The following is a 25,716-nucleotide window of genomic DNA, read 5'->3' as shown; positions in this document are numbered from 1 at the left end:
GGTCCTAGTACATTGACTGTAACATAATTCTGCCTGTGAACAGGTTCTCAGAAATAGTAAGCTAAAGTGCTTTGTCAAAGGCTACTGGCCCATACAAAAACAACCCAAATCTGTAGTTTACAAATGGAGAGCAGGACTCTGTTGCGTTTTGGGGTGGATATATTTCTTTACATTCCCAAATTTTTCATTAATTCCCAACAAACAGTTGGAGCCTATTTGATATTGTAAGAAAAAACTCAGGGAAATAATATACACAATAACTAGGTGAGCTGTCAAAATAAACCATACAATGTTAAGTGGACCAAAGTGATAATATTAAAAAGTTTATTAAATGAAAAACAAAGTAATGGAGTACAATGAAGGCTTTAAAAAACTTCCACATGCCTTTGGCATCTTAAAAATATTTTTGCTATTTTATTATTTAGTTTAAAAGACTTGAAAGCAGATGAAATACATGAAAATTATTTGAAATCCCTGCCTAGCAAATGCACAGTTTGCCAGCAGCACTCAGAGGTGTTAGAAGAAAAGAGAAAGGAACCTCTCCTTGTGACATATGCATGGCATAATGGGAGGGGCTTCCATTCTCTACTTTATACTGGAAGGCACCCCAGAGGGCTGTGCAGCACTCACAAACAAGGCATTGTTATCTGGGAGGGAAGGGACCCTGGACTCTTCATTGGTTGGAGAACACCCAAGCTCTAGTTTTCTAGATACTCTGTGTGGACAGGCTAATGTCACTGAAGAACCTTGATTACATCTCCTTTGAACCACTCTCTCTTCCTTCCTATAGTCAGAGTCTTCCCAGCCTTCCAATAGTTCAGTGACTGTTAGAACATAAACATGTATTCTGGGCTTCCAGTGCTGAGTCTGCTCAAATATTCCCAGGACTCTGCCTAATTTTTCTTTACCTCCAGCCTCTTCATAAACCTCCCTCACAGCAGCACAGCCAGGCTCCTACTCTGTCTCCAACCCTCCTCCTGGGACAATCCATTGCTCTGGGTACTACTGCTACTCACCAAAGGCACCTCTTCCTCCTGCTTGCTGTGGAAGCACAGGCAGGCTGTTCATTATTGAAGCCCTTGAGGGTATATTCAGTGTCTGTTTGGTCTTGAACTTCATCCTAGACCTGGGCTCTTGCTGCTTATGCTCAGGACTCCAGTGTGGGGACCAGGCCTATGCCACCTCACCAGGAAGTAGTGCCAAAGAAAGCACAGTGCTCTGGTGCCACTGGGAGGAGCATAGGCAGTGCTAACAAGGATGGCAAGGATGAGCTCTTCCAGGGATGAGGGGCTGAACACAGGCTACTGCAGTCAGGGAGAGATGGTGGAAGCACCACCTCTGCTCCAGCACCTGCTGCTCTATTTGGAGCCCACAGCTGCTCTTAACCACTCCTGGCTGCACCCACCTCCCTGGCCAAGGGAAGAACTAGGCTGCTAGGTCAAGCAAAACAGAGATAATTAGAAGCAGAAGTGTGGACCATGCAGAGAAGCAGAACAAGTTAGGATTTTTAAATCCTGTAAATTTTATATGAGTGATGAAGCTAGTAGAAAAAAAAAAATAACTCCTTAAAAACAACAAAAGCTTCCATGAGACCTACTCATTGATAAGTGGATATTGGCCAGAAACTTAGAATACCCAAGATACAATTTGCAACAAACATGAACCTCAAGAAGAAGGAAGACCAAAGTGTGGATACTTTGTTCCTCCTTAGAATGGGGAATAAAATGCCCATGCAGGGAGTTACAGAGACAAAGTTGAGAGCAGAGACAGAAGGAAGGATCATCCAGAGACTGCCCCTCCTGGGACTCACCCCATAAACCATCACCAAACCCAGTCACTAGGCAGATGCCAACAAGAGCCTGCTGACAGGAGCCTGATATAGCTGTCTTCTGCGAGGCTCAGCCACTGCCAGGCAAATACAGAAGTGGATGCTCACAGTCATGCATTGGATGGAGCACAAGGTCCCCAGTGAAAGAGCCAGAGAAGTACCCAGGGAGCTTAAGGGGACTGAAGCCCAATAGGAGGAACATCAATATGAACTAACCAGTACCTTCAGAGCTCCTTGGAACTATACCAACAATCAAAGAAAACACATGGTAGAACTTGTGGCTCTAGCTATATATGTATTAGGGAATGGCCTAGTTAGTCATCAATCAGAGGATAGGCCCTTGGTCCTTTGAATTGTCTATGCCACAGTATGGAGGAATCCCAGGACCAGGAATGGGAGTGGGTGGGTTGGGTAGCAGGGGATTGGTGAGGGTGAGAGGAGATTTTCAGAGGGAAAACTATGAAATGTAAATAAAAAAATATCTAATTTAAAACAAAAAACATCAATAGCAACAGAAACAACAACTTAAGAAATGTGTGAATCTAGGGGGAATGTTTCTTAAAAAAATGGCGTCTTCTAATGGAATTGAACATGTTTGCTATGTTATAGTCAAGTTGTTTCATTACCATTAGATTTATTAACTTCTCATCACTATGAAAAAGTAAGGATTTAAAATTATTATTAATGTTTTAATGTTTAATCAGTTATTTATTTATATGCAGTTCTTAGCTTCACCCTCCTCCCTTCACAATCCCTCTTTCCAGTGGCCCCCTGCAGGCCACTCTTCCTGCCCTTCCCCTCAGAAAAGAGGAGGCCTCCTAGGAATAACAACCAGTCTTCTCATATCACGTTGCAGTCAGCCTAGGTGCATCTTCCCCTTTTCAGGCTAGATGAAGCATTGCAGTCAGGAGAAGGGGATGCCAAGGAAGGCAATACAGTCAGAGACAGTCTCTGCTCCCACTTTAGGAGTGCCACATGAAGACCCAGCTATGAAACTGTTACATATGTGGAGAGGACCTAGGTCCATCCCTTACATAGTCTCTGGTTCACAGTTCAGTCTCTATGAGTTACTATGGGCTCAGATTAGTTGAATCTGTAGATTATCTTGTGGTGTCCTTGACCACTGTGGCTACTTCAACCCTTCCTCTGCCTCTTCCACAAATTCCCCAAGCCTCTTTATCTGTTTCCAGAGCTGCTGGGTGAAGTCTCTCTCTGATGATAGTTATGCTAGACCCCTGTCTGCAAGTATAGAAGAATATCGTTAATTATGTGGGGGTGGGGGTTCCCTCTCATGGCATGGGTCTCAACTGGGCTATTCATTATTTGGCCCTTTCCACAAATTCTACCTCATCTTTTATCTTGAACATCTTAAAAACAGGAAAAATTGTGGGTCTAACGTTTGGTGGCTGGGTTGTTGTTTCAGTCCCTCCATTGGAAGACTTGCCTGGTTACAGGAGATGGCCAGTTCAGACTCCACATCCCCCATTTCTAAGAGTCTTAGCTACAGCCACCCTCCAAGTTTCCTGGGAGTTTCCATTGTCCTAGGTTTCTAATTCTTCCTAGAGTGCCTCCCACCTTCAATCCAGGTACTGCTATGAAGAGAGGTGTGCAAGTGCCCTTGTAGTTTGGTGGAGCATCATTTACATATATGCCAAGGAATGGTTCAACTGGGTCCTGAGGTAGAAATATTTACAATTTTCAGAGAAACCATCAAGTTGATTTCCAATATAGTAGTACAAATTTGCACTCCCACCAGCAACTGTGTTCTCCTTGGCTCACAATTTCATCAACATGAGATATCCCTTTGTTTTTTGACCTTAGCCATTCTGAGGGCTGTAAGATCTCAGAGTACTTTAGATTTGCATTTCCTTGATGATGATGACTTTGGCTGGAAATGCACGGCTTTTCAGGCACTGTCTATGCCAGGCTTCCCTATTTCAAAGACACCAAGCAACCAGGATAACTGAGACTGTTTAGGAAGCTGAATGAATCACACAAAGAGTAATAACAGATCGAGGACATGCACCAGGCTTGATGATACACTCAGTTCAATTTATCACATAACTGTCATGCTGCCTACACAGTTACTGTGATTTCTGACAAACAAATCAAAATTACCTCTTGGATTTTCCTGTGTACACAGAGCTGGCCCTGAAATTTGTTCTACCTCACAGGGAAACAAGCCATGGAAACAGACAGGTATACTTAAGAAACTCCTGATTCCTGGTTGAGTCTGCTGCTTCCAAGATCTGCCACCCGAAGCAGATCTCCAAATGTTTCAAGGACGCTGTTTGCTCAACTCATTGTTAATCTCCACCTTCTGGGGACCTAAAGAAGAGTAGTGGCTTTCAAGAATGGTGGAAATCTTAGCGCTTTCTCAGCCTCCCTGAATGGATTATCAACTCTAACAGGGTAAATGTAATAAAACAAAGTGAACGTTTTCTATTTTCATAATCCACATTAACATTTGGTGGGAAATCTCAGAGGAGTTCATGATCGCCAGGAGCACCTGGCCACATTCTTCCCATTGGCTCTTACTAGGTTCTCCCCTTTTTTTTCTGTTGTCTTGTCTAATCTGAATAAACAGCCTTGGGTACTCAGATTCTGGATAGTTTGCCCTTCCCTTAAGACCTGTGTATGAGCTGTGTCTCCTCTTATGACTCTGTGTATCAGGTTGAGTACTTAGTAGAGCTGTTTCTAACTCTCCATCACCTGATACCCACAGGAGCTTCTATCCCTCAAAGACAGGTGGTTCTCCAGAGCTTAGATAGTAGATATGACTGTGAACAACACTCTGACTCAGCTAAACAAACTTCATGCCTAGTTGTACCAAGAGGTTCTTGAGGCTCCTCTGTAGCTTCCCCTTCCATTTGAATAGGGATGGCTTACAGATTCAGAGGTTCAATCCCAAATGATCAAGGTGGGAACATGGTGGCATCCAGGAGGGAATGGTACAGGAGAATCTGAGATTCCTACATCGTCATCTGAAGGCAGCTAATCAAACACTAACTTCCAGGTAGTAAGGGTTACTTAGGGTCTTGCCCACACCAACAGTGACACATCTACTCCAACAGGGCCACAGTGTCTATGAGTGCTATTCAGTGGATTGAGCATAGACAAACCATAACAAATATTGATGTAAAAATGCTCAATAAAATTCTCGAAAATAGAATCTAAGAACACATCACAATGATCGTTCATGTTGATCTACTAGGTACCATGCAAGGAATGCAGAAATGATTCAATTTGCAAAAAGTGTGGAACTACATATTTGAGGCTCATGGAATCACAAAATATTTGCAACCTGTCCAGATATTGAATCCTTTATCCTCAGGCTGGTCCTCTTGTCTAAGAGCTGTGGTGTCTACAACTATTCTACTGAGAGAAGCAGATAAGTTACCTCTGGGTCAGCATCTTATACTTACATCACCCCATGCAGTTAAGTTTCTTCTCAAAGAAACACCACAGCCCTGGCTGTTCAATGCATGGGTGAAGGGCCTACTCTTGGACTATCCTGGAGTCTGGTTTGAAAAACACATTGTCTTCAATTCTGCCACCATCTTGACAGATGATGACCCACAGAAGCTCATTAATAATTGCATGACAAAAGAAACATGAAGATACAGATCTGACTAGAACTAATGAACACCTCCACATCCCATGAACGATTCTGAGGAATGCTCTACATGAATGGAACATCTTCATTAAACCTGGAACCAGGTACACAGGGTCTTCAGCAGATAATTACTCCATTGAGGACACAAGTAATCAGGGCACTGAGTTGGCTGGCCAAAAATTGTCCCGAAGAACAGTGGAAGCCTGGCATAGTGGCTCGAGCCTTTAATCTCAGCAATTGGGAGGCAGAGGCAGGCAGATTTCTAAGTTCGAGGCCAGCCTGGTCTACAGAGTAAGTTCCAGGACAGCCAGGCAATATAGAGAAACCCTGTCTGGAAAGAAACAAACAAATAAACAAACAAAGAACAGTGGATTCTACTGACATTCTGGTGACATACTGTGACCCACTGCAGACTGAGAATCTATAGTATAAACAAGGGGAGTGTAAAAATATCAAAAGGGTAGCTGAAACCAATGTTTGGTGGTGGACACCTGAGGGAAGGATCACTCTGCCAAGAAATACGGGCAGGTTTCTGGAAACAAACCTTCACCAGACTACAGGACTGGCATCCACACAATTTTCTAAGTTGCTCATAACAAGGTATGGTATAACTGGACTTAACAGCCTGGCTCAGTTCCTCTAAGCAATATGTCAGTTTTTCAGGAAAATACATGTAAAGACAGATACTTCTGCCAGAAGTGGGAACATATGAGGGGCCAAACTATGGTCAATTGTGGGAAACTAACATCACTGATATGTGTCCTGCTAGAGGATGATAAGAGTCCAAGCTTGTTTTTAATGAAAACTTCTATGGGCATATCCACTAGTCTGAAACTTCTAAAAGAGTAGCTGAAAAGCTCTTCAAGGCACTTAACCAACAATTATAGCACGCCCTTTCAATTGTGTCAAACTATAGCGGAGCATTCATAGCCAAAAGCTGTCAATAAACACTGAATGATTTATGAATACATAGGAAACTTCATGGTGTATGCAAACCTCAGAGTTCTGGTCTCATGCAAGTAAAGGAGAGTTCCTTAACGGAAACACTACAAAACTCTCAGAAGAGTTCAGGGACAGGTGTATGGGCCTCCTTCTTACTTTGGGCCTATTGTACCCAATACAGGGAGGGATTCATCCCTATACTATTTTATTGTAATGCCTGCCCCATTGCTTTCCCAGCTCAGATATCATTAGCTAGCCAAAATATAACTATTTCTTTTTCATTATCCATGTTCTCTGGTTCCCCATAAAGGCTCTTCATACGACTAGCAGAGAGACAGAGTGGACTTCCTAGTACCCCACCATCTCTCCAGACACCTTTGGGGCTTGTTGTAGTGATGTTCCATAAGCAAAGGTGGTAGCCAAAGATGACACAATCGAATTGGAAAGCTTTTGCATGATTTCTCCACTCTTATACCTGCGAGGGTAGGTGGCATTTTACCATGCACTCAGCACAGCCAGGTCAAGAAGGCAGAAGGCACTGATATCAATGCCAAAGAGAGCCCCTTTTGAAATAATAGATCCATTCAAATTGAGATTTCACTGGACACGAGGCCTTTTCATCCCCTATCCATCCAATTGAGTCTTGGATATCTTATGAATACAGAATCATATTCAAACCCCCAACAGTCTCAGGCCTAGAACTGGGAACTTAAAAAGGTAGAAACTGGAGAAGTGAGAGCTAATGGGACTATGAGGAAGAAATTCAATGTCCATGTAGGCCTTTGTTCACAGATATCTATTTTGTCTGGTTGTTTTGGAGATAGAGAGAATGTGGGATTTTAGCTTTTGAAGAAGGGACATAAACTTTACAATTTGATGTTGCCCCTGTACCTGACTTCTTCTATTGCCAAGTACAAGGGAGTTTTCATTGCAAAGAAATGGGGTTGTAAATCAGAGTTGTGTGAAAACCCATGGCTAACTACATTGAAACAATATCTCCTCTCAAGGCAGTTGCACACTAAAATATATAACCCAACTCCTGTACAAGTAAAGGGGCAGGAGTAGGTTTTTGGCCTCTGGGAAACAGAGACACATGGGTAAATCGACTGTTTGTTACATGAATGGACCCCAGAAGTAGATTTATATTGGAGAAGAATCTCCCTCATAAAAGGATCCTAACAAAGATGAGCGACCCATGCCATGGCACTAACAAACTTTCCCCATTCAAAGTTCTGGACTTGTAGTGAAGCAGAGAGAAATCTCTAGCTTTGGTAGGAGAAGTTGCCAAGAGGTATGCACAGGGGCAAAAGAGAGACTCCAGGAAAAAGCACCTCAGAAACTGGTCAAGATGGGGCAAGCTGGTAAACCAGTAGGCCATGGAAGTTCCAGATGACATCATCAGTAGTCACTTCCCTGGACAATCTCTTTTATCCAAGAGAACCCTAGAATCTTCTGTGATGTCACCACTGTTGTGGTAACCAGAGCAGCTTGTGGGATATTCCTTCAGATCCTCATGGGTTCCCAAGGAGGCATGTTGTCCATGCTCCTCAGGGAATTTGGGAGAGAGAATAGAATACACACAGACACCAGACCAAGGCAGAAAGAGTCCGGACGCCCGTCATGGTGGGAAAGGGCAAGAAACAACTGGTCATGGAGAAGGCACAGTGAGTCCTGGGCAAGGTTTGGGGAGCTACCTGGAGGATGTGGGCTTCAGCTGGTCCTTCCAGGAAAAGGGATTGTGATCTGGATCCTTCAGATTCTTCAATGGTAGAACCAGAGTAAAGAGTGTCTGATGATTAATTTTACAGACAGCCTGGTATTGACAAGCCTGAAGTTGCTTTGCTGGGAGATCTTAATTTCCCCCTGAATGGAAAATTACGCAAAGAGCAAGCTATGTGAGAATAGAAAAGTGCTGTTCTAAGGATAGAGTATTCATGTACTTCATCTTAATATAGTTTCCTCTAGGTTACATGAGCATGTGATTCCAAGAACAGAGAGGGCTATTCCCCTGCCTATGAATCAACGTCTCAGACACTTTGGTATTGAACACATGTGATGTGGACTGATTCACAGTCTGGGGTTCCTGTAGTAGTGTAGGAGCTCTCATCATGCATTTGAAGAAGACTAGAAAAGTGTTGGCTTGTGTGCTAAGAGGTACGGATTTTGTTGTCAGATATGAGCTGACAATGCCCTCCATTTATTCTTGCCTGGCACAGCTTATGCATTTCAGGGCTAGGGTGATTACAATAGGAAGTCAGGCATATGTTTAGTGATGGTGGTTGTGAACAGGGACCTAGCTGAGGAGCCCAGCTTGAAGATATCTATGATGCACTATCAGGGATTCTCGGTGTCTCTAGATTTTCCTCTTCCTCGGGCTTCTGTGTGGGACAAAGCATGGTTTCCCTTTCCCTGCCCTATTATCTCTACAAGGTTACTAGTGTTTTTCTACCTACAGGCTCTGTTGGGGAGGCATCACCCCAACCCCTCACTATCAAAGAGCAGGAGAAGAGACGGGAGAGGTTGGAGAAGCTCAAAAGAGAGCTCCAGAACATAAAAAATGCCAGAGACGAACTTCAGGGAATCCTGGCCAACTACACTAACAAGGATTTAAATGACAGGTAGTCTTTATGCCCAGATCTCTGCTGACTATCTTGGGCCATCCCTGTTAAGCCCAGATTCCCTCATACCACAGTGGGCTACAACTCCAGGCTGTCTGCATATCCAAATCAATTTTGCTGACTGGATTGTCGACACAGAACTTCAAGTTCAGATAGGAGTGATATGGGGTCACAGGCATTTTGATTCCTCCAAAAGTTATTCAGAGCCTGTGGCATGAATCACAGTCTGGGGATGAAGGTAGTAATGTGTGAGCTCTCTCATCCTGCCATTTAAAAAGCTTACACAGGTGTTGGTTTGTGGGAGTTGCTAGGTAATGTTTGTTTATAGCCAATCCTTTCCATAATTGACCAGGCAGTAATTTGGGAACAATTGGTCCTCTCAACAGCTGGAGAGGCCTGTCCCACATACTGCCTCTCAGTATGACTGGGTTAGCTGCAGTTCATAATGGCTTTTCTCAAATTTTGTTCATTATACTCTCAGATAAAGCCAAATCAATTTATTTATTTGGCATTCTGATTGAGTGTAAGTGTGTGTGTGTGTGTGTGTGTGTGTGTGTGTGTGTGTGTGTGTGTGTGTGTGTAAAAGAGAGAGAGAGAGACAGAGACACAGACTCAGAGAGATACTGGGTGCATGTGAGTTTGTGTGTGTGTTTGTGGATGTGTGTGTTCCTGTGTGTGTGTGTGTGTGTGTGTGTTCCTGTGTGTGCAGCTTAAGATCTAGAGAGTCTGTTTCATGTGATATATCCTTAGGTTTTGCCTGACTCCATTTCCAGGCAATAGCAGTGAGGAAGCCAGGGAGGTTCATTTTGAGTAGCAAGGACTTGACATCTGTGCTCACCATGGATGCACATTGGAATCTCCTGGTTTGTTATAAAGACTTTTCCCTGTAGATATGATTATGTCCTTTGGGAATTTATGTAGCAATAGAGCCAAGGATTGACTATTCCATGTCGAAACCAGGAGGAGAATCATACAGATTTAGCGTGGACCCAGGCCTTTGACACAGATTCCTGGAAAGTTCTGGGAGAGTCAGTCTATTCTTTCAAACCCCTTCAGGGAGCTGAAGCAGATCAGCACTCTGCCTTTTCTTCCCTGGGCTTACTGGCCCAAGGTGAAGAGTAATAAGTTTAATAAGCACCAAGTTGAACAGGTAACAAGGAGCTAGGTCCAGTAGCATATATGTGGTAGGGAAGTGCAAGATTCACCTTGAATTGAAATGATCCTTGTATCCTTAGTTCATGGGACAATTTGTTACTTGGGCCATGCCCTCCCACAGGATCAACTTTGAGACATATATGCTTGAGATGCAACATGACCAGGTGATGACTGACCTGAAGAGAATGCCCAGGGACATCAGTGAGGCCTTATCCAAGTGTAAGGAGTTGACTAAAGAAAATCAGTTCTACTGGTGAGTGACTAACAGGGTCATGACCCAAGAAATAGGCACAGGATATGTCTGACAATCCTTGTCTTTGAACTAACGTGGGGGCTTAGGTTCTATACTCTTAGTCTCTAAACAGGAAGCCTGCCTCCTTCAAACAAGGCACTAAGATTTTCACATCTTAGACTCATTTTGACCAAGGGTGAAGAGTCTGGGAGCCCCTCAAGTCACTGTCCTTTCCAACTAAGTATCCTCAATTCGAAACGTTTCCACCATGATGGAGATATCAATCAATCTTGGGCCTCGTGGGCTCTGAAAGTAGATTCATAGATGGGGTTTCCAGGAGAAACATAGAAAGATAGTGTGATGCTTGGGTCTCTTCACTCCTAGAGAATTTTTCCCTATACCTACAGGTGGTTTTTTAATTCCACAGACTCATAAGCACATATAGACACCATGTTCTTTTCTGAGAGATACATGAGTCCCTGTTGGTTGTCAGGGTTTTCAAAATTACCTTGGGTCTTCTGGAAAGTGGCAGTCCTCTGGATTTGATCTCCCTCTATGACCAATCTGGATACTTGTCTGGGGCTGTCTGGGGATCAGGGCCCATGATGAAGGAATGGTGCTTGGAGGAATGGGAGGAAGATGGATGGATACTGCCTGGAATCACCATGTTTTGTTTGTGTCTCAGCTTCAGGAACTGCCACCTCCTGATTGAATCTAAGCTCATCCAGCACAAAGTCAGGATGTTGAGGAGTGAGAACAGACAGCTGCTAAGGGATCAGATTGCATTGGCAGAATACAACATAGAAACAAAAATACTATGTAAAGAAGGCAGCCAGAAGATCAAAGACCACTATACTACGCAGCAGCAGGTAGGATGAATGAAGCATCATGGGCAGAATGCCCTAATGTGTAATCATAAAGACAGTCAAGCCTATGTAACCATCCTGCACCTTATCCAGGCTCTCTCCTATGTCTCATCCAGTTTTACACTTCTGTGATCATTTCCAAGACTTTCTGTGGAGTTACCCTCTTTTGAAGAAATTGGATTTCAGCCATGCCCTCTCCTCCCCATCCCAGTCGGCCACCTCTAGCTTGCCACTCTAGGCAGAGGAGATCCTGGACCCCTGAACGCAACATCTTTAGGCTCTATGGTATGGAGAGGTGCCTCAGGATGCCACTTCCTGAATTATCTAGGAACCAGGCCCTCTGTTCTGCTCTATGGAAACTCATCCAGAGGGGCTTGAGCCTGTCCTCTCCTAGGACAGAAGGGCAGGCTCCAATTTTATTGTGTATGTATATGTGTGTACATGTGTCTCATGGCTTGGCTGAAAAGATGCAGCGTCCTTTACATGTCTCTGAGATGAAGTACTCGTACAGGATGGCAATATCTAAGGAGCCATACACATAGCAGGGCTATTGGGTTTTGTTTTTGTTTTTGTTTTTTTTTCCTTCATGAATATCCCCTTTAGAGTTCAATGCTTACCCTTGGGAAGAATTCCATGAAGTACACTCTTGCTGATTACAGTATCCTTTCAGTGTGCATGAATTTCCTGTGAGATGGTTTCTCTGGGGATTCCCAGATATAGGGGTTCACAAGGAGAGCCAAGGAAGCATTCAGCACTCCAGAAATAATAAGAGCCTTCACTTCAAAGTTTGCTAGGCTCCCTAGATTGCCTCTGTTCAATAATAGATTCAGACCCTGATGCACACTTATTTTTCAATGTAAAAAATATTTAGACTATTGGAGAAATGTGGTGTTTTACTTTAACTCCAGCACAGTGTGTAGTTCACAATTCAGTGTCAAGCAATATTTTACATTTGAAAAAAACATCCACGCCCAGGTGCTCTCTGACCCTTCTCCTATGGGCGATACAGGAAAGATCTCAGATGAAAGGTCATACTGGATTATCCTGATGAGTAAAGCTGATGTTTCCTGGATCGCTGACATGGCAAGATCTCACCAGGCTTTTTTCTCTTCCTCCCATAGGTCTGAAATATTCTGCAGAAGCTCAAACAGATCAGAGACCAGGTCAAGATCTTGCTCCAACACAACTGTTCACCAGGAGCACTGGATGTACAAAGCAAATTAACCACCATTGCATCTAATCCTTGTAAACATGGCAATCTTGGGCTGCATTTTCTTCTATTTTGGTTTGCTATGGGTAATGAGGCCTTTATTTTGTCTAGCCTCTGGTCCAGCAAGACTGCCTGTTTGGAAGGCTTCAGAGAAGTACTGAGATACATCAAGATCTACTGGGCATACAGCAGGACTCTGAAAATGCCAATTTTGGCTGGTCCTGTTGGGTCATCAAGAATTATTTCATAGTGATCAGTCAAGTGAATTTGAAAAACTTTGAGGTATCATCTGTAACATCTCTCATGTTAGCCTTGAAGGACTAGTCCATCAGCAGAACACCCACCCCAATGAGGCACGCCTATATTCATCTTCAACAGATTATTACCATCAGTGACTGCTTTGCACTATTTTACCAAGGCCAGCAACAGACTGTGGGTCTGTGCTGAACATCTGCAGCAAGAAAATGCTTAGCTTAATTATTTTGTTTGGTTTTTGGTTAGAGTTTTGATTTCTTTGGGTCTTTGGTTTTCCTGTGTTTTCATTTGAAGTTTCATTATATATTCATTATTTTTTTGTTACTATACCTAATTTGTATTTTTTGCTAAGTCTATATCTTGTATAAACTGACTCCCCACGTTAAGATGTTATTGAATAAAATTAGTGTATTGTTATGGATAAAACATCATCTCTAATTATTTCTATTATAAGGACATTCTGCATTTATGTGTGGTTCATACATAGTCCTGTAACACTAGAAGTTTCAGGCAGGAATGGGACTCTTCAAGTATTATGTTGTTTAGGCTTCATAAGTAGTGCCCAGCCAGCCAGAGCTCCACAGAAAATTGAGCTTTTGATGTGGATAATGTGTCAAACTATGTGGATCCCAATGTCAGGATGGAAAAAGTATCCATGCTCTATCTCTATAGTCAAAAATTTAGCTACAGTCATAATGTACTCTCCTGTGGATGACCACGTTGGACAAACAAATTAGAAACACAACAGTATTTCTCTAATACATCCCAGGAAACAAAAATATTCACACTGAGTAATTAAAATCTTCTGAATTATAAATGAAGTGATTGAGATTAAAATGACCTTCAAAGGTCATTTCATAATTGAAGGTTTGATACCTACTTCATAGAACTGTTTTACAAAGGACTAGTAGATATGGACTTGCTGGAGGAGTTGTGACAATGGAGGTTAGCATTGAGGTTTCAAAAGCTCATGCCAATCCCTGCCTCTGTCTTTGTCCCTGTCTTTGTCACTATCTCTCTGTCTCTGTTGATCTCACTATGTTTTTCTCTCTTTTTCTCTATATTTCAGTCTACAATGTCTCTGTCTCTGCCTCAGTCTTTCTGTTTGTCTGTCAATCTGTATCTATCTATCTCTTTCCTCTGCCTCCTCTATATGTATCAGATGCAAGTTCATCTACTCCTCTAGTTCCATGATGCCTGTATGCATGCCTGCCTGCCTACTGCCAAGTTCCCCACCTTGACAATCATGGATCACCCTTTTATATTGTTGGCCAACCCCAATTGAATATTTTCTTTATACGTTATCCTGGTCAAGGAGTGCCCTAGCAATAAAACAGTGAATAAGAAAGCAAAAGAAACTCTTAATCAATGCAAAGATCAGCTACAAGATGGGAGAGGATCTTTACTAAGTGTACATATGACAGAGAGTTCATTTCTAGACAATCAGATGGTGTTTAAAACCAAACACCAGGAAACCTGCCTGTTAAATATTAAAACATTATAAATTTAAACATTTCAAAATGTTCTATGGCTGTACATGGTAGTACACACCTGTAATCCCAGCAGTCAGAAGGCAGAGGCAAGAAGAACTGCATGAGCCTCTGGACAGCCTGGTCTATGTACTAGATTCTGGGACAGCAGGGGTAACTAGAGAGTCCCAGTCTCAAACACACTCCCTTCTGATGTTCTGTCGAACCGAACAGAATCTTCAAAAGAAGAGAAAGAAATGGATCATAGATATGTATTTAAATATTTAATATCCTTCCTCATAGGAAAATGCAAATTAAAATAGTTTTAACCTTGTATCTTACTGCAGTCAGAATGGCTATTACCAGTAGATTAAGGACCACAACTGTTGGCATGAGTGTGGGGTAAGAGAACATATATTCACCTGTACAGTCACTATGAAAAACAGGAGAAATGTTCTGCAAAACATTGCTAGAGATAGATCTTCTATATGAACCAGCTGTACTATTTGTGGTGGTGTGAATGAGAAGAACCCTTATAGGCTCATAGATTTGAATACTTGGTCAACAGGGTATAGCACTATTTGATCGAATTTGAAGCTGTGGCCTTCTGTGGGGGTGGGCTTTAAAGTTTCAAAAGCCCAGCTCAGGGCCAGTATCCCTGCTTCCTGCAGATCCAGATACAGAGCTCTCAGCTACTTCTCCAACACCATGTCTGCCTGTGCATGATTCTGTCAAGACAAAAATGTACTAAAATTCTGAAAAGACCCCCATTTAAATGCTCTCGTTAAAAGGACCTATCATGGTCCTGTTGTTTCTTTCTAGCAAGTGAACACAGACTCAGACACTATTCCAGGGCATATAGCCAAAGGCATTATCCTAAGACAGAGACCTGGGTGTGCTCATGTTCCTTACTGATTTATTCACAATAGGCAAGACATCAAAACAACCCAGACGTAAATATAACTGATGAAAGGATAATGAATATATGGTTCATATACACAATGGTAATGAACTGTGACAATATAAATGACATTTACAGGTTAAAGGATGGAGACATGAATAATCTTTCTGAGTGATATAACCCAGACCCAAAAAGACAAATACCACATGATGTGTGTTATGTGGATGGTAACTTTGAATATCTAGAGATGTGTATTTAAACTGCAGTATCCAGAGAAGGTAATGCACTAGGGTTGGGTTATAGGAGGATATTTCAAGAAAATAATAGAACACATAATTTGTGAAGGAGAAAAAAGGAAAACAGTAGGACAGAGTGAGGTAAATATCTTGGGAGATTGCAGAGGACTGTGGTGGCTTGAATATGCTTGATTATGGGAGTGGTACCTTTAGGAGTTGTGGCCTTGTTAGAAACAGTGTGTCAGTGTGGAGGGTGAGCTTTGAGATCCTCCTACTAAACACCAGTTAGACAGTCTTCTTGGTGCCTTCAGAATAATATGTAGAGCTCTTAGCTTCTTCTCCAAACTAATGTCTGTCTAGATGCTGCCATGCTTCCTGTCTTGAAATCAATGGACTGAGCCTCTGAACCTATAAGCCAGTGCCAATGAAAAGTGGCCTTGGTCCTGGTGTCTCCTCACATCAATAAAACCCAAAGACCTGGGACAGTAGACCACCATGTCCGTAATTTGGTAAAGTTGAGTGGGTTGGAAGTCCCAGACCCACAGTAGATGGCAAAAGTGTCACCTGCTTCCTACCAGGCCTCTTTCATGGGACCAAAACCTCTATATAGGAACATGGCCTGTGGTCAGTTAGAACAGAATAGGGTTCCCCCTACTAATGTGGTACCTAGAAGATGGTAGGGTTCAGTCACTAAGCTTCCCTTCCCGGACATTCCTTCCTCAGAAGGTACTTAACTTCTAGTCTAACCTCAAGACATGTTATGCTTTCATTTCCATGAAAAACAATCAATAAACAGTTTAGAACCAAGGACTATCTCTCTCATCAAATCAACTGTGGGTTATACGAAGAAAAAGCCTTTGCCTACAGAGCCATGCCATCTAAGTCTCCAACAGAAGGCCTCTTAATTCTCCTGGACTAGTCACTTCTGAGCTAATACAGAATTCCCCATTCCCTGTTTTCAGGGCTAGTTCTCAGCCTGCTGACCTCCTCCATGCTCAGCTCCTCTGTGACTTCTAGCAGTACCTGCATGTCCAAGATTCTGAGAACCCCTTGGCCTGGTCTCCTTGCAGGCCAGCAGGCTCTAACCTGCTATAAACTCCCTGCAACTCAGCACTGTCTGGATGTCCAGGATTTCCTGGGTCCATGTCCCCAGACTCCTTAACATAGGCCCATGGAATTCAGAACCTCCATTCTCTACTCTTGCCTGTGGTTTTCAATGTCAAATGGACTCCAAGGTGTCAGGGAACCCCAGCTTCCATCTCCCATGCCCAAGGCTACATTCTTCCACACCCTAAGTAGTGTAATTGCATTTCCATCCAGGTCAATACCAGACAGTGGGCTTAGGATACATACAATCTACCATGTCTGCATTTGAGCTGCCCAGTTGGTTTCCCCCACCTAAAATCTGGCTAAAATCTGGCAACTGATATTCTAATTTCAGCTTCTCTAAGTGGGCTAAACTGGAGAGCGAGCCCAGGGCCTCAGGCACACCAAGCAGCAAACACTACAGGACAATACACTACACTTCACCACAGCACACCGCACCACACCACACTACAGTATACTACACTAGATAACCCCAGTCCTCCTTTTTCTCTGAGATCAACTTTGGCTGTCCACTATGGGAACATGTCTTCTTTATATATCTGCAGTGGATATAGGAAAATATGTTTTAACCAAGATCACTTTGGTGTTTGTCTAGCAAGTTTGTTGGCAATGTTAAAGATTTTCAATTGACATGCAACTTTATCCTTTGTGAAGATTCAATATAAGAACACAATGTACAACTATCAAATCATTTATCATTTCTTTTCATTGGGAGCTTTCAACTCCCATTTTCATTTTGACCTAATGTTTTCTTGTTGGTTGGTATTGTGGTAGAAGCTGTTCCACATTCTTTAATTTTCTTCTCCTAGGTATAATGACCATTGCCATACAACCCTGAAAATATTCATCTCATCAGATAGCTTTAACATGGCTAAATAACTCTTTTGCAAACAAATTATGGATTATGGAGAATCTGGGGGTTGGGTTTTAAAATACTTTCACCAAAATAGTCAGAATATAAAACCTCTTACCTAGTTTCTGGTTTATTTCGAAGGAACAGCTCACCTGTAGTATAGAGATGTTTTTCTTAAACAAGGACTTGCTGTAACCAAGTTTGGGAGGGTTAGCTTTAATTGTCAGTTGGAAACAACCTGGAGTCAATCTGGGAGGAGAGTATCAACACGGGATATTTCCCTGGGTGGCCTGTGGACATATCTTTGGGGTTAGTTCTCCTAGTCAAATTAATTGATATCAAAAACACAGCCCACTCTCAGAGGCAATATTCCCTAGACAAGGAAGAGGCCCCGAATACATAAAGGTGGAGAATTGAGCTGAACACAAGTAAGCACTCAAGCGAGCTAGTGAGCATATCTGTGTTCATTTGTCTCTGCATTGGAAGGTCAGAGTGATGTGACCAGCTGTCACGACTTCCTGCAATGCTGGGCAGTCACATGAAACTGTAAGCTAAACAAACTGTTTCTCTCCTAAGATGCTTTTTCTGAAGCGTCTTTTCATTTGCCCACCCTGTCAGATCTTCTCATTTGGAGGCTTGGAACTCTTTTTACTTTATTTCTCCATCAAATGCAATATGTTTCTGGGAACTGAACTTTCCCTTCTACAATGTTAAGTACTAGAATTAATTTCTTTGTTCTTATTGTAATTTGACATTTGTTATCTAACAATCCCCATCTCCTTCCTTCTACTCAGGTCTCTACAAGAACTATCTCATCTACTCTATTTCTATAGAAGAGGTAATCCCTTGGTAGCTGAGATTGCAACTCCCAGGCCACCATCACCCTCCTAAAATCTGCCAACTGATATTCTAACTTCAGCTTCTCTAAGTGGGCTAAACTGGAGAGGGAGCCCAGGGCCTCATGTATACCAAGCAGCAAACACTACACGAGTAAACACTACACTTCACCACAACACACTGCCCCACACCACACTACAGTATACTACACTAGAGAACCCCAGTCCTCCTGTTTCTCTGAGATCAACTTTCTTTCTTAGCACTTGCTCAGCCTTCCTGCATGGATTATCTGCCCAAACAAGGTGAATGTAATAAAACAAAGGGAACATTTTCTACTTTCATAATCCACATTAAAATTTGCTGTGAACTCTCTGCAGTTCATGACCACCAGGAACACCTGGCCTTCATTCTCCCCATTGCCACTTATTGGGTTCTCTCTCCATTTTTTCTGTTCTCTTTTCTAATCTGAGGGTACAGCCTTGGATACTCAGATTTTGGGTACTTTGTCCTTTCCTTCAGACCTCTGTATTTGCTGTGTCTACCCTTAGGACTCTGTGTATCAGGCTGAGTACTTATAGAGCTGTTTCTAACTCTGCATCAGCCGATACCCACAAGAGCTTCTGGCCCTCAGACAGGTGGTTCTCCAAAGCTTTAGATAAGAGGTGTGACTCTGAATAACACCCTGACTTCTGCAGACGGATGGCTGCTGAACAAACTCCATGACTAGTTGTACCAGGAGGGTTTTGGGACTCCTCCAAGTCTGGCTGCACTGCAGCTTCTCCTACAATTCAATGGGGATGCCTTACAGGTTAAGAGGATCAGTCAAGTACTAACAAGGTGGCCACATGGACGAATCCCGAAAGGCATGGTACAGGAGAAGCTGAAATTCCTACGTGTTCATGTGAAGGCTGCTAATAGAACATTAATGTCCAGGCAGCTAGGGTGAAGGTCTTGACCACACCCTATACTCCAACTTGGCCACACCTTCTTATATTGCCACTCAGTGGGCTGAGCATATAAAAACCATAACAAATATTGATGCAAAAATACTCAATAACTTCTTGGAAACTGAATCTAATAACACATGCAAATGATCATTCACCATGATCCAATAGGCATCATGCATAGGATGTAAGAATGATTCAATGTTTTGGAATTCATCAAAGTAATATACTATGTAATAAATTTAAGAAAGTATTACTTGATCATCTCTTTAGATGCTGTATCATCCCACAGATGCAGGAATGATTCAATATATGGAAATCCATCAATGTAATCCACTATATAAAATAACTTAAAATATATTGGATAATCTCATCAGATGCTGAAAAAGTGTTTGACAAAATACAATACAACTTCAAGTTCAATGCACTGGAGGGATCAGAAATCACGGTCTATATCTGAATATAATAAGAGCAACATAGAGCAATCCAGTTGCCAACATCAAAATATATGGATAAAAATTTGAAGCCGTCCCCTTAAAATCAGAGACAAGGAAAGACTTCCCCCTCTTCCTCTATGTATTCAACATAGTTCTTGACATTTTACCCAGAGCAATCAGGCAAAAAAAGCAGATCAAAGTGATACAAATTGGGAGGGAGGAATTCAAGACACTACAATTTGAGGAGTATGGGATATTACACATAAGTGAGCCCAAAAAAATCCAGGAGAGAACTCCTACAGATGATAAACCACTTCAGCAAAGTCAATGGATATAAAATTAACTCAAAAAATCCAGGAACTTTCCTCTACTCAAAGGGTAATTAGATTGAGGAAGAAATTTTAAAAAACAACATACTTCACAATAGTCACAAACAATATCTTGGTGTGACTCTAACAAATCAAGGGAAAGATCTGAATGACAAGAACATTAAGTCTCTGAACAAAGAAATCAAAGAAGACCATAGAATATGGAAAGATCTCCCATGGTCATTAATGAGCAGGATTAATATAGTAAAAAAGGTCCATCTCACCAAAATAATCTACGGATTCAATGCAATCCCCATCACAATTCTAACTCCTTTCCTCACAGAGATAGAAAAAGCAATTCTCAAATTTATCTGGAATAACAGAAACCACAGTATAGAAAAAACTATTCTTAACAATAAAAGAATGGCTGGGGAAATCACCATCCCTGATCTCAAAATATACCACAGGGCAATAGTGATAAAAATGGCATGGTACTGGTATAGACAGACAAGTAGACCGATAGAATGGAATTGAAGACCTAGAAATGGACCTACACTCATATGGTACTTGATCTTTGTCAAAGGAGCCAAAACCATCCAGTGGATAAAAGACAGCATTTTCAACAATTGGTGCTTGTTCAACTGGCAGTATGCATATAGAAGAATGCAAATTGATCTATTCTTATCTCCTTGTACAAAGCTCAAGTCCAAGTCACTCAAGGACCTCCACATAAAACAAGATACACTGGATCTAATACAAGAGAGAGCAGTAGAGAACCTCAAACATATTGGCAAAGGGGAAATGTTGCTGTACAGGACACCAATGGCTCATGCTGTAAGATAAAAAACATTGTCAAATGGGACCCCATAAAATTGAAAAGCTTTGTAAGGCAAAGGATGCTGTCTAAAGGACAAAATTGCACACACATATTGGGAAAACATCTGTACCAACCCTACGTCTGATAGAGGGCTAATATCCAAAAAATACCAAGAACTCAAGAAGTTACACTCCAGAGATCTTAATAACCCTATTAAAGAATGGGGTACAGCCTAAACAGAAAATTCTCAACTGAGGAATCTTGAATGGTTGAGATGTACTTAAAGAAATGTTCAATATCTTTAGTCATCAGGGAAATGCAAATCAAAATGAACCTAAAATTCCACTTCACAGCACTCAGATGGGCAAAGAACAAAAGTCAGCTGACAGGGGATTCTGGCAAGAATGTGAAGAAAGAAGAACATTCCTCCATTCCTGCTGGGACAGCAAGTTGGAAAAACCACTTTGGAGATCATTCTGGCAATTCCTGAGAAAGTTGGAAATAGTTCTAACACAAATACAGTTATACCACCATGGTACATACACCCAAAAGATTCTACAATATATTAAAAGGACACATGCACCACTACTTTCATAGCAACCTTATAATGACCAGATGCGAAAACAACCCAGATGTCCCTCAACAGAGGAATGGATACAGAAAATATGGTACATTGTACAGAAGTACTACTCAGCTTTAAAAACATTACTTCATGAAAGTCAAAGGCCAATGTTTGGAAGTTGAAATATCATCCTGAGTGTGGTATCCTAGTCACAAAAGGATATAGATGGTATGTAGTTATTGATAAGTGGAAATTGTTCAAAAAATGCATGGAATCCTCACAATACAACTAACAGACTATGGGAAACCGAAGAAGAAGGAAGATCACACCAAAGTGTGAATGCTACAGTTCTACTCAGAAGGGGGAAGAAAAGAATGTTTGGAAGTAGGAGGAGAGAAGGATCTGGGATGGAGAGAAGAGTAGGAGGTAAAGGGGGTTCTGGTTCAGACATGGGAGGAGACCGGGAAGAAGTACAGAGTGAAAGTCATTTGAAAGGAGGTCTGTAGCCACTGGGGAGGGGGAACTGTGTGTAACCACTATAAAGTCTCAGATGCCAGGGACCCAAGAGATTCCCAGAACCCAACATGAAGGACATTAGCCGAATACCAAACAAAGAAGAAGTAGGAACTATACAGACCATATTTATTGGATAAGCATGGAAACCTTCGAAGGATGTAGCCACCCAACCATCTCAAAAGTATTAATCCAGAATTCCTTCTCTCAAAAGTAAATGCAGGGATAAAGAGAGGAGCAGAGCTTGAAGGAAAGGCCATCTAGAGACTGCCCCAACTTGGGATCCATTCCATCTGCAGACACCAAACCCAGTCACTATTGCTGATGTCAAGAAATCTGATGCTGTCAGGAACCTGGCAAGTTTCTCTCTCTCTCTTCTCTCTCTCCTTTTTTTTCCCCCCCACAGGTGCAGGAACATTTTTGTTGCTTTTCCCTAAACACAGTGTAACATTGATAGATAACATTTGTATAAAGTTAGGATTATGGGTAATCAGGAGACGATTCAGTATATCAGTATGTAGCAATGGTCCTCAACCTTCCTAATGCTGCAGCAAATCTTTTATGTACTTCTTCATGTTTTGGTGATACTCCCGCCCCCATACCATGTAATTATTGAAATGCTACTTCATAACTGCAACTTTGGTATTTGGTCTCTCTTGAAATGCTATGCATGCAGCCAAACATGAGACCGAGCAAGGGGACCCAGATTGTGAAGTTAGGACAAGGACTGAAGGAACAGAAGGGGATTGCAACTCCATAAGGAGAACAACAAATTCAACCAAACAGAGCCTTGCAAAACTCACATGCACTAAACCACTAAGCATATAGTACATGAGGGGATATCCAGAGTTCCAGCTGGATACGTAGCAGAAGAATGCCTTATCTGGCATCAATGGGAGGGAATGCCCTTGGTCCTGTACAGGCATGATGATCCAGGGTTGGGCAATGCTAGGGCACTGAGGCAGGAGTGAGGGGAGGAGGGGGTATAGGAGCACCCTCATACATAAAGGCAACGCTAGAAATGGAGGGGATGGGGTTTTTGGAGGGGAAACTGAGAAGGAGGATAACATTTGGAATGGAAATACATAAGAAAATCAATAAAGAAAAAGTAAAAATAAAGTTATAAAAATCACAAATGGGGCAACCCTGGAGAAGGACAATCTACAAAATAGATCAGGATCTACAGATACAAGCCTCACCAAAAGAACTTAGAAAAGAGAATTACAGGCAAAGGAAATACCATAAATGATATTACAAAGTCACTCAAAGAAAATACAAAGAGTAAAAAACTCCTAACTCAAAACATCTAGCAAATACAGGACACAATAAAAAGAACAAAACTAAGAATAATAGAAAAAGAAGTGGGTGAGACTTAACAATTCAAAGACCCAGAAAACATCTTCAACAGTATCATTTTTAAAAGTCCTTAACCTAAAGACAGAGATGGCCTTAAGTTTACAAGAAACCTACAACACACCAAATCGATTCGACCAATACAGAAAATCATCCTGTCACATATTAAACAAAAGTATAAATGTACAGAATAAAAAAAGAAAATATTACAAGCTCTAAGGGAAAAAAAGTCAAATAACATACAAAGGAAGACCTATGAGAATTACATCAGACTTGTCACCAGAAATGATAATATCTAGAAGATCTTGGACAAATGTCTTGCAAACTCTAAGAGAATACAAATGCCAGCCCTGGCTACTATACCCAGAAAACTCTTTATGACCATAGTTGGAGAAACTAAGATATTCTGCAACAAAAAAAAATTCCAACAATATCTTTCCACTAATCCAGCACTACAGAGGATACTAGAAGCAAAATTCAAACAGAATAAGTGTAAACATACCCAAGAAAACACAACAAATGAATAATCTCACAAGAGACCCAAAGAAAAGGAAAAGCATGTTGTCACCATTCCCTGCCCTATTATCTCTATGAGTTTAATAGTGTTTATCAACCTACATGGTCTGTTGGAAAGGCATCACCCCAACCCTCCACCACCAATAAGCAGGATCAGAGAATCAAGAGGATGGAGAAGCTCAAAGGGATCAAAAATGAGAGAGACGAACTCCAGGGAATCCTAGCCAATTACACTAACAAGGATTTGAACAACAGGTAGTCATTATGCCCAGTTCTTTGCTGACTGTCTTGGGCCCTCTCTGTTAACCTCAGTTTCCCTCATATCACAGGAGGCTAAAACACCAGGCTGTCCACACATCCAAATTCATTTTGCTGAATGGATTTTCGACACAGAACTTCAAGTTCAGATAGGAGTGAAATGGGACTCAGGCAATTTGATTTCTCCAAAGGTAAATCAGAGTCTGTGGTATGAATTACAGTCTGGGCTTTAGGGTTGTAGTGTGTGAGCCCTAATCCTGCAATGTAAGAATCCTATACAGGTATAAGTTTTGGGGAGATGCAAAGCACACTGTGTTTATGGTCAATCATGTTTGCAGTTGACCTGGAAATAATTTGTGTTCAACTGGTAATGTCAACAGCTGGAGGGGCCTGGTCCCACATACTGTCTCTCAGTATAACTGGATTGGCCATAGTTCATCACTGCTTTTATCACATTCTATTCACTATACTATCAGATAATGTGTGTTCATTTGGCATTCTGATTGTGTTTGATTATGGGGGGGGTGTCAGTGTGTGTGTGTGTGTGTGTGTGTATGTGTGTGTGTGTGTGTGTGTATGTGTTCCACTTAAGAGCTGGAGTGTCTGTGTGGTATGCTGGGGCCTGAGATTTTGCTTGACACAGTTTCCAGCCAAAAATAGTGAAGACAGAGGGAGCCTCACTTTGAGCAGCACAGCATATGAGCTCTGTGCTCACCTTAGGTACACACTGGAAATGTAGCATCCTGTAGATACTGATTATGTCCTTTGGGAGTTTATGTAGCAATAGAAGCAAGGATTGACAATTCCTTGTCTACAAACAGATATGTAGGTGGACCCAGGACTACAGCACAGGTTCCTGGAAAGTTCTTGGAGTGCTAGTCTATGCTTTCATGCCCCTTCGGGGAGATAAAGTAGGTCAAATCCCTGCCTTTACTTCCCTGCCTCTACTGACCCCAGGCAAAGAGTAATAAGTTTAATAAGCTCCAAGTGGAACTGGTAACATGGAGCAATGTCGTGGTATATATGTGTTGGGGTAGTCCATGATTCAGCTTGAATTAACATGATCCTTGTATCCATAGTTCATGGGATTATTTGCTCCTTGGGCCATGCCCTCCCACAGAATCAAAATTAGGACATTCATGCTCAACATGCAACATGATCAGGTGATGACTGACCTGAAGAGAATGCCTCAGGACATTAGTGAAGCCTTGTACAAGTACAAGGAGTTGACTAAAGAAAATCAATTCTACTGGTGAGTGACTAACAGGATCATGATCCATGTACTAGGCACAGGATATGTCTGCCCATCCTTGTCTTTGAACCAAAGTAGGGGCTCAGTTTATATACTGTTTGCCTCTAAACCAGAAGATCTCAGAAAATGGAAAGATCTCCCATGCTCATGGATTGGCAGGATCAACACTGTAAAAATGGCTATCTTTCCAAAAGCAATCTACAGATTCAATGCAATCCCCATCAAAATTCCAACTCAATTCTTCAACCAATTAGAAAGAGCAATCTGCAAATTCACCTGGAATAACAAAAAACCTAGGATAGCAAAAACTCTTCTCAAGGATAAAAGTACCTCTGGTGGAATCACCATGACTGACATAAAGCTTTACTACAGAGCAATTGTGATAAAAACTGCATGGTACTGGTATAGTGACAGACAAGTAGTCCAATGGAATAAAATTGAAGACCCAGAAATGAACCCACACACCTATGGTCACTTGATCTTTGACAAGGGAGCTAAAACCATCCAGTGGAAGAAAGACAGCATTTTCAACAAATTATGCTGGCACAACTGGTTGTTATCATGTAGAAGAATGTGAATTGATCCATTTCTATCTCCTTGTACTAAGGTCAGATCTAAGTGGATCAAGGAA

At 41.8% G+C, this 25,716-nt stretch overlaps 2 pseudogenes; one reads left to right on the top strand and one right to left on the bottom strand.

Moving 5' to 3' along the window:
• Nucleotides 1-585: 585 nt before the first annotated feature.
• Nucleotides 586-3,314, bottom strand: LOC147001699 (diphosphoinositol polyphosphate phosphohydrolase NUDT4B pseudogene; annotated as a pseudogene).
• A 4,585-nt stretch (nt 3,315-7,899) lies between these two features.
• LOC147001698 (disks large homolog 5-like) lies at nt 7,900-25,089 on the top strand (annotated as a pseudogene).
• The last annotated feature ends 627 nt before the right edge of the window (nt 25,090-25,716 follow it).

Source organism: Mus caroli, unplaced genomic scaffold, assembly GCF_978045245.1.
Source record: "Mus caroli unplaced genomic scaffold, Mus_caroli_1 scaffold_12, whole genome shotgun sequence".
NCBI lineage: Eukaryota > Metazoa > Chordata > Mammalia > Rodentia > Muridae > Mus > Mus caroli.
The sequence above is the reverse complement of the archived record's forward strand: the minus strand, read 5'-3'. Positions and strand labels throughout refer to the sequence as shown.